This window comes from Diabrotica virgifera, chromosome 8 (assembly GCF_917563875.1).
Source record: "Diabrotica virgifera virgifera chromosome 8, PGI_DIABVI_V3a".
Lineage (NCBI taxonomy): Eukaryota > Metazoa > Arthropoda > Insecta > Coleoptera > Chrysomelidae > Diabrotica > Diabrotica virgifera.
The window spans coordinates 132339319-132355150 of record NC_065450.1 but is presented as its reverse complement, the minus strand read 5'-3'; the positions used below and the strand labels follow the sequence as shown (position 1 = coordinate 132355150).

The 15832-nt window shown below is 30.5% G+C and overlaps 1 protein-coding gene across 5 annotated transcripts in view; it reads left to right on the top strand.

Annotated features, from left to right (window-relative positions):
- LOC126889476 (probable 3',5'-cyclic phosphodiesterase pde-5) overlaps positions 1–15832 on the top strand; it is a 423420-nt gene that overhangs the window by 280900 nt on the left and 126688 nt on the right. The window lies entirely within an intron of this gene.

Genomic DNA, 15832 nt, shown 5'->3' with positions numbered 1-15832 from the left:
TACAAAAATAGGGAAATAAGGGTTGGTTTTTCATTAAAAGTGCTGTATTTCGGAAAATAAGATAGTAATAACAAAAAATTTTATTTAAAAGTCATCAAGGTACTTTTATCCTAACATTTTGACTAAAAACTTTGTTTGCATCTTGATTCGTTTCTAACCTATAGCCCTTTTTATAGTACTTAACATGGGCGCTTATTTGAATTGCGCGCGCAACAAAAATGTCACATTTTAAAATTAACTTTTAAATCGATAATTTGGGGCATTTATCAAACATCAAAATGTACAAAAAAAACACAATACCTTTAAAAAAATATCAATTTTAACGTGAATATATTTTCATTGTGAATTACAAATTATTTAATTTAGAAAAATATGTTTTAAAATATACTAATACAAGTTTTGAGAGCAACACATATTTTTTGTCACAAAAATTTACATAATCATTTAAATTAAAATTCCTTTTAGATTTACGTTTTAAGATGGCTAATTAACATTTTGATTTAAAATTGCACAACGTTACTTTAAAGGATAAAAATTTGTATGGCGATAAAAATTGGAAATTTTTTTAATTTTTATTTTAAGTCAATTTTCAAGATTTCAATCAATAATATCTTTGTTGAAAATTCATAAAAAACTTTAAAAATAGGCTTGTAGGTACTTGAAAATGTACTCTTTCGAAAACGGTATCTATTTTTCTCGTGCATAGAATACTTTTTAAGTAAGGCTCACTTATTATAAACAACTACAAAAAAATGTCATGTTTTAATAAAATCGATGCTATTCTTTTCTGAAAGCCTTTTTTTTAATGAAGATATGGGAACATATTAAAAAAGGCTTGAATAACATATTACATATATATACAACAGGCCTATTGCAAAGGTAAAAATATATGGGGCACGTAAACACGGGTGAAAAAGTTGCTTAAAAGAGAAAACGGCCCGCTTCCTAAACAGAGTAGAGGAACATAACCTAAAAAATTGGAGCAATGTTCACGCTGCAATGTTTTGTTATCGTTTTCGGCTGTCAAAGTTTTTGAATTTATAACTTATTATCAATAAAAGTGATCTGTTTGTTATAAAATAATTGTGTAAATATTTACAATGAGTGCGAACAGTGAAACAAATAATAATAATTCTTTTTTATTTGTGAAAAACATTTAGAATGTGATAACGAAAAAACTGTAATTGTCAAAAGTGTGGAATTGAAACATTAAAAAGTGTAAGTTTAGAAAGAAAAGATGATAGACACAAAATGCTTTTGGACTGTGATGAAATTAGAATGTAGACAAAAATATGTATTAAAAAAGGAGAAACGTTTTCATGCTGCATGCGGAAGTTTTCAAACTGGTAATTGTACAAATCATAAAAAGGAAGACATTATAGTTTCTGATGATTAAGATGATAATAGTTTAGATGGTAGCTGCCAAGAGACCCAAAATTATGATTCTACAGTTGATTGTATTATAAGTTAAGTTGATTCAGACACAAATTTTACATCACACGAAGATGAAAATGAACTTTGAATAATTTAGATTAATTAATTAAATGTAAACAGTGACGATCTAGTTCGATATACAATAAACGATTTTTCATTGCACCTTTTATCATTTTAGTATTTCATACTCATTTGATCCTTTATAACTTAGGAGGCAACATCAGCTCGCGAAAAACGCGTTCCAAGATTGCAACTTTAATTTTGAATATTCTGTCGAGATATCTGGCACACATATTCGCAATATAGTAAAGAATTGTGGTACAGAGCCCAATTTAAGAAACATGTTAGTATGTAGAAATTGATCTAAAATTAAATTAAATATAAAAAACGAGTCTGTGCCGCTTTAAGAAGAACAAAAAAGTACAGTTTCTTCAAATAAACTTTTTATCCCATGTCTAGATTTTGTGTCACAATGGAATTACTAAAAAACGATTATCTATAACAAGAAATCGAACTTGACTGACATGGCAACATTTAGCGCGCCTATGAGTATAATAATTATTGTTATCACATTAATGTGCCTTTGTTTCTGATAGTATAGTGTATAGTGTATAGTGTCACTGACACTGTAGTACTGCCGACACACTGTTGCCGCACTGTTGAAAGTTCGGAGAACTATCGAAAAAAAAATATTGACGCGCTGATGTAGCCTCTTAATAGAGTACATTTATTTTTAATTAAATTAATTTATTTTTAAATGAACTTAAGAAAACCTAATAAATATTTAGTAAAAGAAATATTTTTTTGAGAAATTTTGATATATTTTCAGTTTATATGTTTATATTGAAATAATTAATTTAAAAATACAAGTATGTACTTTAAAATTATAGTTTTTCAAATCATTAACATAATTTAAAAAGAAAATAATATAGGATACGTGCACGCGCATGTAATTCGTTCAGGTAAGTACATACTTACAAGAGAAACCAAAGTTTTTAGTTCTTTTTCCAAAAATTAAAAAAAATTCCAAAATTTTTCCACTGGGCGTAAATTTTTTTTGAAAATTTTTGGAAAATCTTAATCTCAAGCCCTTAATAGATCTGTAAAGAGTGTGCTCACCAATTTTCAGTAGTAATAACCCAAGGACATTGATAATTGTTCGAAAAAATTTTATAACAGATTTCGAAAGCTTGTTGCTTGGAAACAGACCGACGCCGTAGGCGGAGGTCTGTTGCCTGTAAGCAACAAGCTTGAGAAAGTTGTTAAAAAATTTTTGAGCATTTATCATAGTCCTGTCGCCAGGGGGGGTACAACGGCCTCGTTAATTCAGATGGACTTACTCAAGTTTTTTTTATGTATTTTGACCCGTAGAACACGAATTTTTTGGGTAACAGTTGATCCGGATGTCGATAAGATTGTTATAGACCAAGAACTTGAGGAATCAAATAACAGCGATTTTTGGCAAAACAAAACAATATTTTGTATTTTTTGGGCCATTTTAAGTAAAAAATATTTCTACAAGTTTTTTCGTAGGATGCACAGTTTTCGAGATAAACGCGGTTGAACTTTAAAAAAATCGAAAAATTGCAATTTTTGAACCCGAATAACTTTTGATTAAAAAATAAAATAGCAAGTCTGCTTACCGCATTTGAAAGTTTAAGTCAAATTATATCGGTTTTGATTATTTGCATTGGTAAAAATTTATTTTTTTATTGTTTAACAAAGCTATAAACACGTAGGGTCTCCCGTGCTTTTACATGCGTTTTAACGCATGTAACGTAGAAATAGTCTTGATTGCACTAGTACCTATTCTACCTACTCGTTCGATTTTAAATGAGAAATCATAGAAACATCACTCACGCACTAGTTGTTTGTAGCTTTGTTTAGCAATAACACAATAAATTTTTAGCAATGCAAATAATCAAAACCGACATAATTTGACTTGAACTTTCAAAGGCGCTAAGCAGAATTGCTATTTTATTTTTTAATCAAAAGTTATTCGGGTTTAAAAATTGCAGTTTTTCGATTTTTTGAAAGTTCAACCGCGTTTATCTCGAAAACTGTGCATCCTACTAAAAAACTTGTAGAAATATTTTTTGCTTAAAATGACCCAAAAAATACAAAATATTGTTTTGTTTTGCCAAAAATCGCTGTTATTTGATTCCTCAAGTTCTTGGTCTATAACAATCTTATCGACATCCGGATCAACTGTTACCCAAAAAATTCGTGTTCTACGGGTCAAAATACATAAAAAAAATTTGGGTAAGTCCATCTGAATTAACGAGGCCGTTGTACCCCCCCTGGCGACAGGACTATCAATGTTCGAGGGTTATTCGGATAGAAAATTTTTTACTGTAAACAGTATTCTCTGGTATATTTGATTCGATAATTTCATTAATATTCTCATCAGTATTACAACCAAATCGTGACATTTTGAAATATTGAATATTTGAAATGTCAAAATCGAAATGAAACGAAATGTAGGTATCCATAGCTACATGATTGAGTGAAAACAGCCCATGGGACACGGTTCTTAGACATTACTACGGTTGCCTAAATCGACTAACCAATGAACATTAAGGGTGAGATTACGTCACGAGAGTTTACTGTCATTTGAGTCGTAATATGATTTTTTCGAATCCTGAGAAAACCAAGTATTTTAGAAAAATTTAAACGCAGGATGCAAGATTAGATTATTACCGAGGGCGGAAAGCCCCTTAGAGTAAACAAGCAGATTCTATTGAATGAAATATTTGAAATTAAATATCACACTTCTCTTTTATTTTCAGCCCTGTATCTTATTAAAATAAACATTATAGAAGTTTTCAGGGACTTTCAGCCCTCGGTAATAATGTAGTCTTTCATTCTGAGTTAGAATTTTTCAAAAATATTTATTAGTTTTCTCAGGATTCGAAAAAAATGAATACAATTAAAACACATTGAGAATTTTGACATGCGTCAAAATTTTGCATTGCAATGTAAAATTCTGAACTGTTGAATTACAGCTTCCCTAATAATTATTGTACATCAAAAGACATTAGAAACTATTTGTAGAGGATTGAAATCTGTATTGGAAATAACTGTTAAAATTGGTCTACGTAATTAAACATATTCCAAAATTTTGTAAAAATATAATACATTTTAGTTTTCAGCCCAAACATAGGCCACACACAATGCAATAATGTTCACATTTTTGAACTGTCAATATTTTTATTTTATCATCTATTGTTTAAAAACAATACAGTTGATAAGATACCCTCAGTTGCGGAGAAAGGATTAATAATAAAGATTTTTTTATTCAGTCAATGGTGTGAGCACTGTCAGTTAAATAGTAACGTGTGGCCTTACTTTTACACGCATACCTATTGTGGCAAATGTATCATATTTTTTAAAATTTTGGAATGCATTTAAATCGTAGAACAATTTTAACTTTTGATTTTAATACAGATTTTAATTCTCTACAAGTATTCTCTCATGACTTTTAATGTAAAATAATTAGGGAAGCAGGAATTCAACAATTCAGAATTTTACATTGAGTTTCCTATGGCCCTTTTTACGATTCACCACCCGGTATAAGATAAAATGTGTACTATTTGTCTAATTATTTCATAATAACACAAATAATACACATATATACACAATAACACACATTCAATGATCGAAAATAATTTAAAAATATGGGAATGTAAACTCTTGTGACGTAAAGTCAAAAATATAAGTCTCCCCACCACCGTCGGACAAGACAACCGTAATAAAGTCTAATAACCGTGCCCATGGGATCTGTTTTCAGTATAATGTTGGTTTTATTGGTTGTATTCAATCAGATGACCACAAATTAATTGATTTCATTGGATTTCTAATTGAGCAAAAAATTTTCAGATTAATTGACACAAAACTAACCGAATAAGACCGTTTTGAAAATTTTTGGTTTTCAACCCTTATTAAAAATAGGCTATATCTCATAAAATAATCGAGATCTAAAAAAAATTTTAAGACCAATCTTTAAGGTTAAATCACTCTGATGAATATTTTATTTTTCACTGTTACATTTTTTTTACTATTTCATTATTTTTAAAATACAGCACTTTTAATGAAAAACCAACCCTTATTTCCCTATTTTTGTAAAATGGAGACGGTTTAAAATTGTAAACTTTTTCTTATATAATAATAGACAATTTCAACTACCTATTCCCAAATTTTCATCCTTCCTTTAATTTTTTTGAGGTTTTTGTAAAGTTTTGTGTTCCTTGATCTGGCTATAACCTCGGTTATTTTAACACGAAGTTATTCTTGTTATTGATTTTTCCGTTAAATACTTAGTTTAAGCGTAAAATGCAAATAAATAATTAAAAAACCCGAAGAAGCCAATTGTCCGTCTATTATTTCGTAAGTTGGGGAAGTATAAATATATATTCCCCCTGTGAACCTATGCATGTGGAATCTCTAGAACCTCGCTTAGAACTCGGAAGACAATTTTTATTTGAAAAGTTTATTCTAAAATCCTATATAAAAGATCCAATATTAAGTAAGAAAATTTCTGCATTAAACTACTTTGATTTAATAATAACGTATTGGCCTAAATAAACCTCCCCCACCTTACGTTCAGCTTTTTATAATACTTGCAATATTAGCCAAAATACTAAAAAACCACCTCAAGCGGATTTCTTTCAGGCTTAATAAACATCAATAATGCTAATTCCCTTATATTCTGAACTTCACACACTTAGCAAAACTACCCTTAATGATTATACTTCAAAATACCCTAATTACCTACAAATATATACCGATGCTTCAAAACAAAGTGTTGGTGTGGGCTGTGCCTTTTATATATCATCATTAGATGTTAAAGAAAAATTTAAACTTAATTCCACCAACACATCAATATTTTCAGCAGAAACTATAGCTATCATAAAAGCGGACGGGGTCGAGTTCGCTCCCAATGGTAAGAATTTTACCTGAACTAAAAAATATAGAGTCCGAATTGGCTCCCATAGACAAAATTTATTTTACCTAAACATGTCGAAAATATCACCCAGCGTTGTCACTTCTTTCAAATTTTCTCTTTTTGTTAGAAACAGGTACCTTCCTAGAAATATCTATGGGAAAGGAGGAAGACCCAACCCTTCGGTCCTAACTTAACATTCGGGTATTAGAGTGTAGAGCGCAAACCTTCCTAGAAATATCTATGGGAAAGGAGGAAGACCCAACCCTTCGGTCCTAACTTAACTTTCGGGTATTAGAGTGTAGAGCGCAAACCTTCCTAGAAATATCTATGTGAAAGGAGGAAGACCCAACCCTTCGGTCCTAACTTAACTTTCGGGTATTAGAGTGTAGAGCGCAAACCGGCCAATTTCAGGTAAGAGCGCAAAACGGTCGAGCGCATACCGGCCGACACCGATAATTTGTGTTAAAATTGCCACATATGCCAATGTTGAACTAAAAGAAACTCTAAAAGTATTTGTCTAAAAGTATAATTTTCCTATAAAAAGTCTATATCACTATGTAAATTTCCTAAGCAGTATAAATATTACACGATTTGGCAACAATGTCTAATGTTTCCGCGATTATATGAGAGCCTACCCGCATTCATGCGGGAGCCAATTCGTACCCTTATGGTACGAAATTTGGTTAACGTAAATCCCTATGTCAAAGAATTAAAAATACTATTATCTAATCTAACAACTATGCTAGGCCGTGTAATATAGTATTTGCGTGGATAAAAGCTCATAGTGATCTTGAAAATAATGAAAAAGTAGATCAGTTTTCCGTGGCGAGGAAGCATTGAATGATATTGGACTTCAAAAATGTATAACCATAAATAAATCCAGGCTACATGATAACTAAACTTGAAACTTCAATGGAATCAATACTGTATAAATTGTCCGACAAGGTATAGTACCCTCGGAGATCCGTGGAAAAAATTTACACCCAAAATAACAAAATTCAGTTTGGCAACACTGTGCGAATGTTGATAGTAACATATCCTTTTTAAGATAAGCACAACTGTAATTTAGTCCAAACAAATTAATATATTTTTTTGCCAACAAAAATGAGATTTTTCAACCAAATAATGTTTCAAATATGATGTGCAAAATAATTTTTAATTGGGTTCTGCTAATGGGCTTGCTTTTTTTGTCATTAAATTAAAAAAAACTAAAATTTACTCATTAAATCAATGTTGTCCGGTTATCGTCTTAATTATTTTAACTGTACTAATATCCGTTGAGTATTTATGAATGATTAATAGGTCGTTAAAACATTTTATCTCTAGCGGCTTCTGGAATATCGTAAAAATATCGAATTTCATTGATAAAATGCGCATATTCCACCGATCTTCGCTTCGACAATACACTCTTTTACATACGAAAATCCCGACAGAATATTGGCATAAAAATTTAGATTTTTCAAGATACCATATTGTTACTATCTCTCGACTAAAATTTTGGCACGCCTGCGCCTGTTATCCCACACATCTACAGGGTGTATCATTAAGAATATCCAATCTCTGAGTTGTAGATTCTACACTTCAAAATATTAAGATTAACTCGATTTAACCCAAATAGAAGAGTAAGGATCTGTTTTTAGGTGGATGTGAGAGGTGGCATTCAGATTTTTGCGGATAAAGTTAGGTGATAACTTCGTTAATAATAATCGATTTATGCTCCTTCTCAAATATGCCTAGAACATTAATAAAAAAAAATAAAATATTTAAAAATTTCAAAAAATTTCGTTTTTTTTCTACGTTTTTTTGCTTATAACTTAAAAACTATTCATTTTAGAACAAAGTTCTATAGGAATAAAACAAAGATAATTAAATTTTATATCAGATGCGATTGGTTAAAATCGTCTTAATTTATCACCCTTTCTTCAAAATAGCAATAAATATAAAATAAGGGGGCAAAACAAGCCTGTCTTTATTCAATGATTTTCCATCACTTAGGTTAAACTTGGAACCTTCCTGATTCGCTTAGAAAATTTTTGTAATGTGCTAAAACCGTACACCAAATTTCATTAAAATTGACTTACTAGATTTTGCATAATAATTTTGCAAACCAAACTTTTTTTAAAAAATTAAATTTTTTAAAAATCTTTCACAACAAAAACTAGAACATATTATAAAGATTTTTAAATTTTTTTACATATAAAGAATTACTCCACCTACCTAATTCACTTTAAAGAATTGAAATCGGATTATTTAAGCAGCCTCAGCAATGTTTTAAAGTTATAAACAATTTTTTGGCTTATAAACAAATTAGTGCTGTGGCCAGGAGGGGTGCTACGGGCTCCTTTATTTAGATGGACTTACCCAAGTTTTTTTTATGTATTTTGACCCGTAGAACACGAATTTTTTGGGTAACAGTTGATCCGGATGTCGATAAGATTGTTATAAACAAAGAACTTGAGGAATTACATAAAATCGATTTTTCGCAAAATAAAACATTTTTTTATATATCTTGGGTAATTCTAAGCAAAAAATGTTCTTACAAGTTTTTTCGTAGGATGCATAGTTTTCGAGATAAACGCGGTGGAACTTTCAAAAAATCGAGAAATGCAATTTTTGAACGCGAATAAAGTTTGATTAAAAAATAAAATAGCAATTCTGCTGAGAGCATTTCAAAGTTTAAGTCAAATTATACCGGTTTTAATTCTTTTTCTACGGCCGTGCTAAAACGGCCACTTTCACGCACGCATTTCGTTTCCGAAAGGTGCACTTTTCCGCACGGCGTGCGGGAAAGTAAATATTCCCGCACGGCGTGCGGGAAAGTAGAATACCTTCTAAATATGACATTATATTATACTATAATAATATATGCAATAAACTAATATTTAGATATTATATACTATTTTATTTCAAATGTATCTTATTGTGTTCATGTTTTAATGAAATTAACGCAATAATTCGATGAAATAAAATTATTTTGACATAATATTTAAAAGTCAAATCAGTAGACAATTACAATGGTTTTGAATCGTCGTCATGGAAACGAATTTGGTCGTCGTGGTAACCCATTATATTGAAAGTTGGTTTTGATAAACTTGTCAAAGAATTAATTTGTGTATTTTCACTCCTAAATAAAAATTGATATGACTCTATTTTTGGTGGCTTTTCTCCAAACGTACGGCCCTAGAAAAAAAATTGTTCCTAACTCTTCACCGCACGTGTCTTCACCGCACTCGACTGCTTGACCGAACTCCGATATCGCGTCGTTCGGGTCAACGGCAGTCTCGTGCGGCAAAGTATCACTTTCGGCACTAGTTAGGAAATAGTATATTGTGCAACAAGTGCAGAAAGGTACTAATTTCTCACGAGTTTGAAAAGTTGCGGTACGAGCGCAAGCGAGTGCCGCAATTCAAACGAGTGAGAAATTACCTTTCTGCACGTGTTTCACACTATACTTTTTCTACAAGCACAGTTTTTCCTAAAAATAAAAATCACAATTTCCAAACGACGATTAATTATAATAGGTACCTATGTGATAAATTTTAAACTGTATTTAATTAATACTTACTAATCAATTTAAATTCCTTATACCTAAATAAATTGCACAGAAATCAGTTAAAAAATTAATGCACTGCCTTAATTTGTTTAAATTTAAACAATTATTACACATTATTGACATTATATTTATGTAGTCACGGATTTACACAAAACCTACTTCATTCGACGTCTCTTGCACAGGTTGCTAAATCCTTATTGGTTATTTGATAATTATAAAATGTTTAATAAGAACAAAATTGTAAAATAAAACAGTTGTAACATCCATAATTTAGTTTCTATGCTATAGTTAAATATAATAATTGTCTTATAGGTTATACTTATATTTGTCTAAAGTTTAACCACGGATGTAAACAGAATATAACGTTACTCAGAATGCGGTAGTCCACGAATGTAAACAGAATATAACGTTACTTAGAATGAGGTAGTCAACTGTGCAGAAAAGAACTTTGCGGCACAGAAACGTCACTTTGCGGCACAGAAACGTCACTTTTCTGCACACTAATGTCAAATATCTTATACTGTGAGAAAATATCAAGTTTGCTAACATAAAACCGTGCAGAAAAGTGCACTTTGAATAGTGGTTGTAGAAAAATATCTATTGCATTGCTAAAAACTAATTTTTTTATTATTAAACAAAGCTGTTTGTTTATAAGCCAAAAAATTGTTTATAAATTTAAAACATTGCTGGGGCCCCTTAAATAATCCGATTTTAATTCTGTAAAGTGTATTAGATAGGTAGAGCACCTCTTTATATGTAAAAAACTTAGCCAACTTCTAAATGGTCTACTTTTTGTTCAGAAAGATTTTAAAAAATTTGAACTCTTTTAACCTTTCCGGAACCGTGCTATAAAAACTAACGCTGTAGGCCGTGCAGGGCAACTATGTTACCCCACTAAAGTACTTTAATAATTTATCTAAATTTTACATTATTGTTTGGAAAGTTATATAATAAGGCACTAGTAACTGAAATAATTTGTTTTTATTATTAAAAAGATTTACATTTTTTTTATTTTTACCTGTAATTACAATTTGATTTTATTCCTGATTTTACAGTCAGGGCATAAAAATGTTTTACTTTCTTCTCGATGTATGGTACAAATTGGTTTTCTGCATGTACTACATGATATTTGAGTCTTTCTATCACGTGCCCTGGCACAAAAGCTGCATCTTCGACTTGTATATTGTTGAATGTCTCTGGCAGGGGTTTCTGGCACTGTGTGCCCCGAGGAGTTAATTTCAATTTTAGTATAAAATTTAAATTATATTTGATAATTTTTATAAAAAAACGATTTAGTAATATATTTTCTAAGGTTTCCTGGAGGGATAAAAAAATAAAAATATTTTGAAAAGTTATAAAGACAAAACCGCATCTGGGGTAACCAAGTTGCCCCGCACGGCCACGGAAAGGTTAAAAACATTTAGATTGCAAATTTATTATGCAAAATTTATTAGGTCGATTTTAATGAAATTTGGTACACGATTTAAGTATGTTACAAAGAATTTCCTAAGCAAATTACTAAGGTTCTAAGTGCCACCAAAGTGGTTAAAAATTATTGAATAACAACAGACTTATTTTGCCCCCTTATTTTGTATTTATTACAGAAAAGGTAATACCGTAAGACATTTTTTACCAGTTGTATATCATACAAAATTCAATTATCTTTATTTTATTTCTCTACGACTTTGTTCCAAAACGAATCGTTTTAAAGGTATAAGCAAAGAAAGCAGAAAAAAATCGATGTTTTTCGAAAATTTTAAATATTTTAATTTTTTTATTAATGTTCCGGGCAGCATATTTACAGATGCTAGCGTGTGTAGACACCAGGGTGTTGAAATCAGTTAGGGTTTGGAAAAACAGTACGTTTACAGATGCTAGCGTGTGTTGGCACTAGGGTGTTGAAATCAGTTAGGGTTTGGAAAAACAGTACATTTACAGATACTAACAGATTTGGACACCAGACTGTTGAAAGCAGCTAGGCTTTTTTAGTGGTTATACATGCATAGATGCTAACGGCTATTGACACTGATTTTATATGCCTACTGCTGTGGAAAAATATTTAAGTGATTTAGGTATTAATAAATAATTAAACGTTGTTGGGATATAAACAATAATATATTAACACAAAAGAACAACATAAAAAATAATGTTGTTCTGAGGCTATTTTCCTTGAGGCATTTTTATAATTAACTATTTAGATCGGAAATAAGCCACAAGTAAATTGAAAAAAATAATTTTATTAACGTTTCTATGCCCAAATCGGGTGTCGTTGTCAAAATACAAAATACTACTAAATTAAACGAAAATGTTGTTGCTTAACAAAAAATTCTTGTAATAATTTATTTAATCTGACTCATTTATATTGGCAATTCAGACATATATTATACATTTTAAAGTATTTTTTACTAAGCAACAACATTTAACATGTTTATTTTAGTAGGATTTTGTATTTTGACAACGACACCCGATTTGGGCGTCGAAACGTTAATAAAACTATTTTTTTCAATTTTATTGTGGCTTATTTCTCATCTAAATAGTTAATTTTAAAAAATAATATTAGATTCTTGAGCAGATCCATGCCCTTTAGCGCAAGGGGGTTCTCTGTGATGTTTCTCATCAGGTTTCTGCTTCTTTTTTTCCCTTTTGTTGCCTCGGTTTTGGAAAAACAGTACGTTTACAGATGCTAGCGTGTGTTCACACTAGGGTGTTGAAATCAGTTAGGGTTTGAAAAAACAGTACATTTACAAATACTAACAGATTTGGATACCAAAGTGTTGAAAGCAGCTAGCTTTTTTAGTGGTTATACATGCATAGATGCTAACGGCTATTGATTGAATTTAAATATCTACTGCTGTGGAAAAATATTGAAGAGATTTAGGTATGAACAAATAAAATTAAACGTTGTTGGGATATAAACAATAATATATTAACATAAAAGAACAACATAAAAAAATATTAGGTTAATGAGCAGATCCATGCCCTTTAGGGTTAGGTTGGTTCTCTGTGATGTTTCTCATCAGTTTTATGCTTCTTTTTTCCTTTTGTTGACTCGGTTTTGGAAAAACAATACGTTTACAGATGCTAGCGTGTGTTGACACTAGGCACACATGCATAGATATGTGTTGACATACATGCATAAATGCTAACTTCTATTGACACTGCTTTTAAATGCAACTGGCATGGCAGTTATTGCGTTGCTGGTTTGCAAAAAATATTGGGTTAATATAACAGTTTACATAAATTAGTATAAAGAATTAGTTAATAAACAAAATTAATTACATTAATCAATAAGCTAGATAAAATATTTAGAATTTTATCGATATTACTTAATTTTGTTATTATTAATTAAAGACCTAAGTGGAAGAAGAAGATATGTTACATAGCCTACCATTTGAGATATGGGCAGTTAAAGTTTTTATTCCTCTACTTTTATCATGAAAATATTGTTTGTGTTATTTGGTTTTATTTATATTGCTATTATAAGCATTGATTTACATATAATGTTGATTATTTCATTCATAGGAGATTCTGACCAATAGGAAGCTACAGAAATAAAAATTAAACTGATAATTTTTGATAATTTTCCATAGTCAAGTATATGAAAATATGACCTTCGTTGCTATGAAAAAATACATTCAGTGATATTAATGACAATTAATGTTTTAAAAATTATAAAAGTGATGACTTTCAACCGTCAAATATTAATTTAGTAGTATTTTGTTTTTTGACAACGACACCCGATTTGGGCGTCGAAACGTTAACAAAAATTATTTTTTTCAATTTAATTGTGGCTTATTTCCCATCTAAATAGTTAATTATAAAAATGCCACAAGGAAACAGCTTCAGAACAACATTATTTTTTATGATGTTCTTTTGTGTAACAGCACAGCTTCTTTTGTGTACACCCTATACAGGGTGTAACAAAAATAAAGGTCATAAATTTAATCACATATTCTGGGACAAAAAATAGTTCGGTTGAACCTAACTTACCGTAGTACAAATGTGCACATTAAAAAAGTTACAGCTCTTTGAAGTTATAAAATGAAAATTGATTTTTTCCAATGTATCGAAAACTACTAGAGATTTTTTATTGAAAATGGACATGTGACATTCTTATGGCAGTAGCATCTTAAGAAAAAATTACAGTGAAATTTGGACACCACATAAAAATTTTATGGGGATGTTATTCCTTTAAGCCCCCCCCCCAAACTTTTTTGTTCGTTCCAATTAAATTATTATTGTAGTACCATTAGTTAAGCACATTGTTTCTAAGACTTTTTTGCCTCTTAGTACTTTTTCGGAAAGTCAGTTTTTATCGAGATATTTTGAATACCTATTTGTCAAATCCACCGCATATTTGTATATGTTAAGTACGATTATGGAGACTTGGTAATAATATGAAAATTTATTTATGATTTAAATTTTTAGGTATATTTTGAACCATATTAAAAAAGAAGCCACATCTTGATAAAAGGTGCCTTCTCGAAAAATACAAAGAGGCAAAAAAGTTTTAAAAACACTGTGTTTAACTAATGGTACCGCAGTAATATTTTAATTGGAACGTACACAAACATTTGGGGGGTTTCAAAGAACATAACCCCCATAAAATTTTTATGTAAACATACTAAAGTTAAGCCTCCATTCGATAAATACTGCCTTATTGAAAAAATAATAAAAGGCAAAAAAGTTTTAAGAATATTGAATTTAACTAATGGTACCACAATAATAGTTTAATTGAGACGTACACAAAAGTTTGGGGGGTTTAAGGGAACAAAACCCCCATAAAATTTTTATGGGGTGCACAAATTTCACTATAATTTTTCTTTAATATATTCGCGACCAACATATTTTTAGGTCTGTCCAGTCAAACTGATTTTGGTTTTACATGAAAGAAACATGCCAAATCCACCATTTTTGGGGAGGCGTATTATGATTGAACAAGGATTATAAAAAAAATTGTTTTGGATAACGTCACACATATGTGACACTGGTTTATAGTAATAAAAATTTGAACATAACCCAAGTGTCACACATATGTGACATAAACATTTTTAGCTACTACTTATAAAAAATCATTTATTATTTAACATTAACAAAACTAAAAATTACTTCCAATAAAAAATAAAACATATAAGTTTAATTGTCTTTTCTGTGCCACTCAGCAAAACAGATTGTAACACATAACCCAATCTATCACTCCCCTTACATTCCTGGCATGTGTACCAGGCGACAGCCCTTTTCTTGGTTGCACTGCACTGTCGACATATTTTCCGCTTATTTTCTTTTTTCAAGTTGTGTGCCGCAACAATTTTTTTCTGCTTGGCTGTTCTGTTTGTCCCAATAAATGTTTGAAAAGTTCCTCTCTAAACTGAAGGTACGGCATTATTGTTTTCTTTGACGTGTTCCTATTTTTATTCAAAAACCAGTTGCCATTCCACATGCAAATATCTAGTAAGTGAAAGAAAACTTTCATGCATCATCTCAAAGTTTTTCGTGGTGTGCCATAATATGAAGTCATCTGGTCAATTCTGTCAATTCCCGACATAAAGGAATTGTAGTCAAGTATCATTACTGGCTTCAACTTTTTCTGGCCTCTACGATTTTCAACTTCAACCATTTCGGAACCATGCTTGGATGAAATCATTATTACATTTCTCTTATCTTTCCATTTTAATACTGCGACTGTGATTGGACTTCTTCTTTGCCATACGACTTCTCCTTTCTTTAATTTTTTTGTAATAAAACTCTTTGGGTTACTTTTTCTATTTTTCTTAGTGTTCCACAAACGTAGGTCTTCTAATATGTAAAAACTTGGCAAGCTCATAACTGTTGTAATATTTGTCCATGTAGATAGTGTGCCATTTCTCTAAATATTCAGTAACAAGCCTGTGAACTACTTC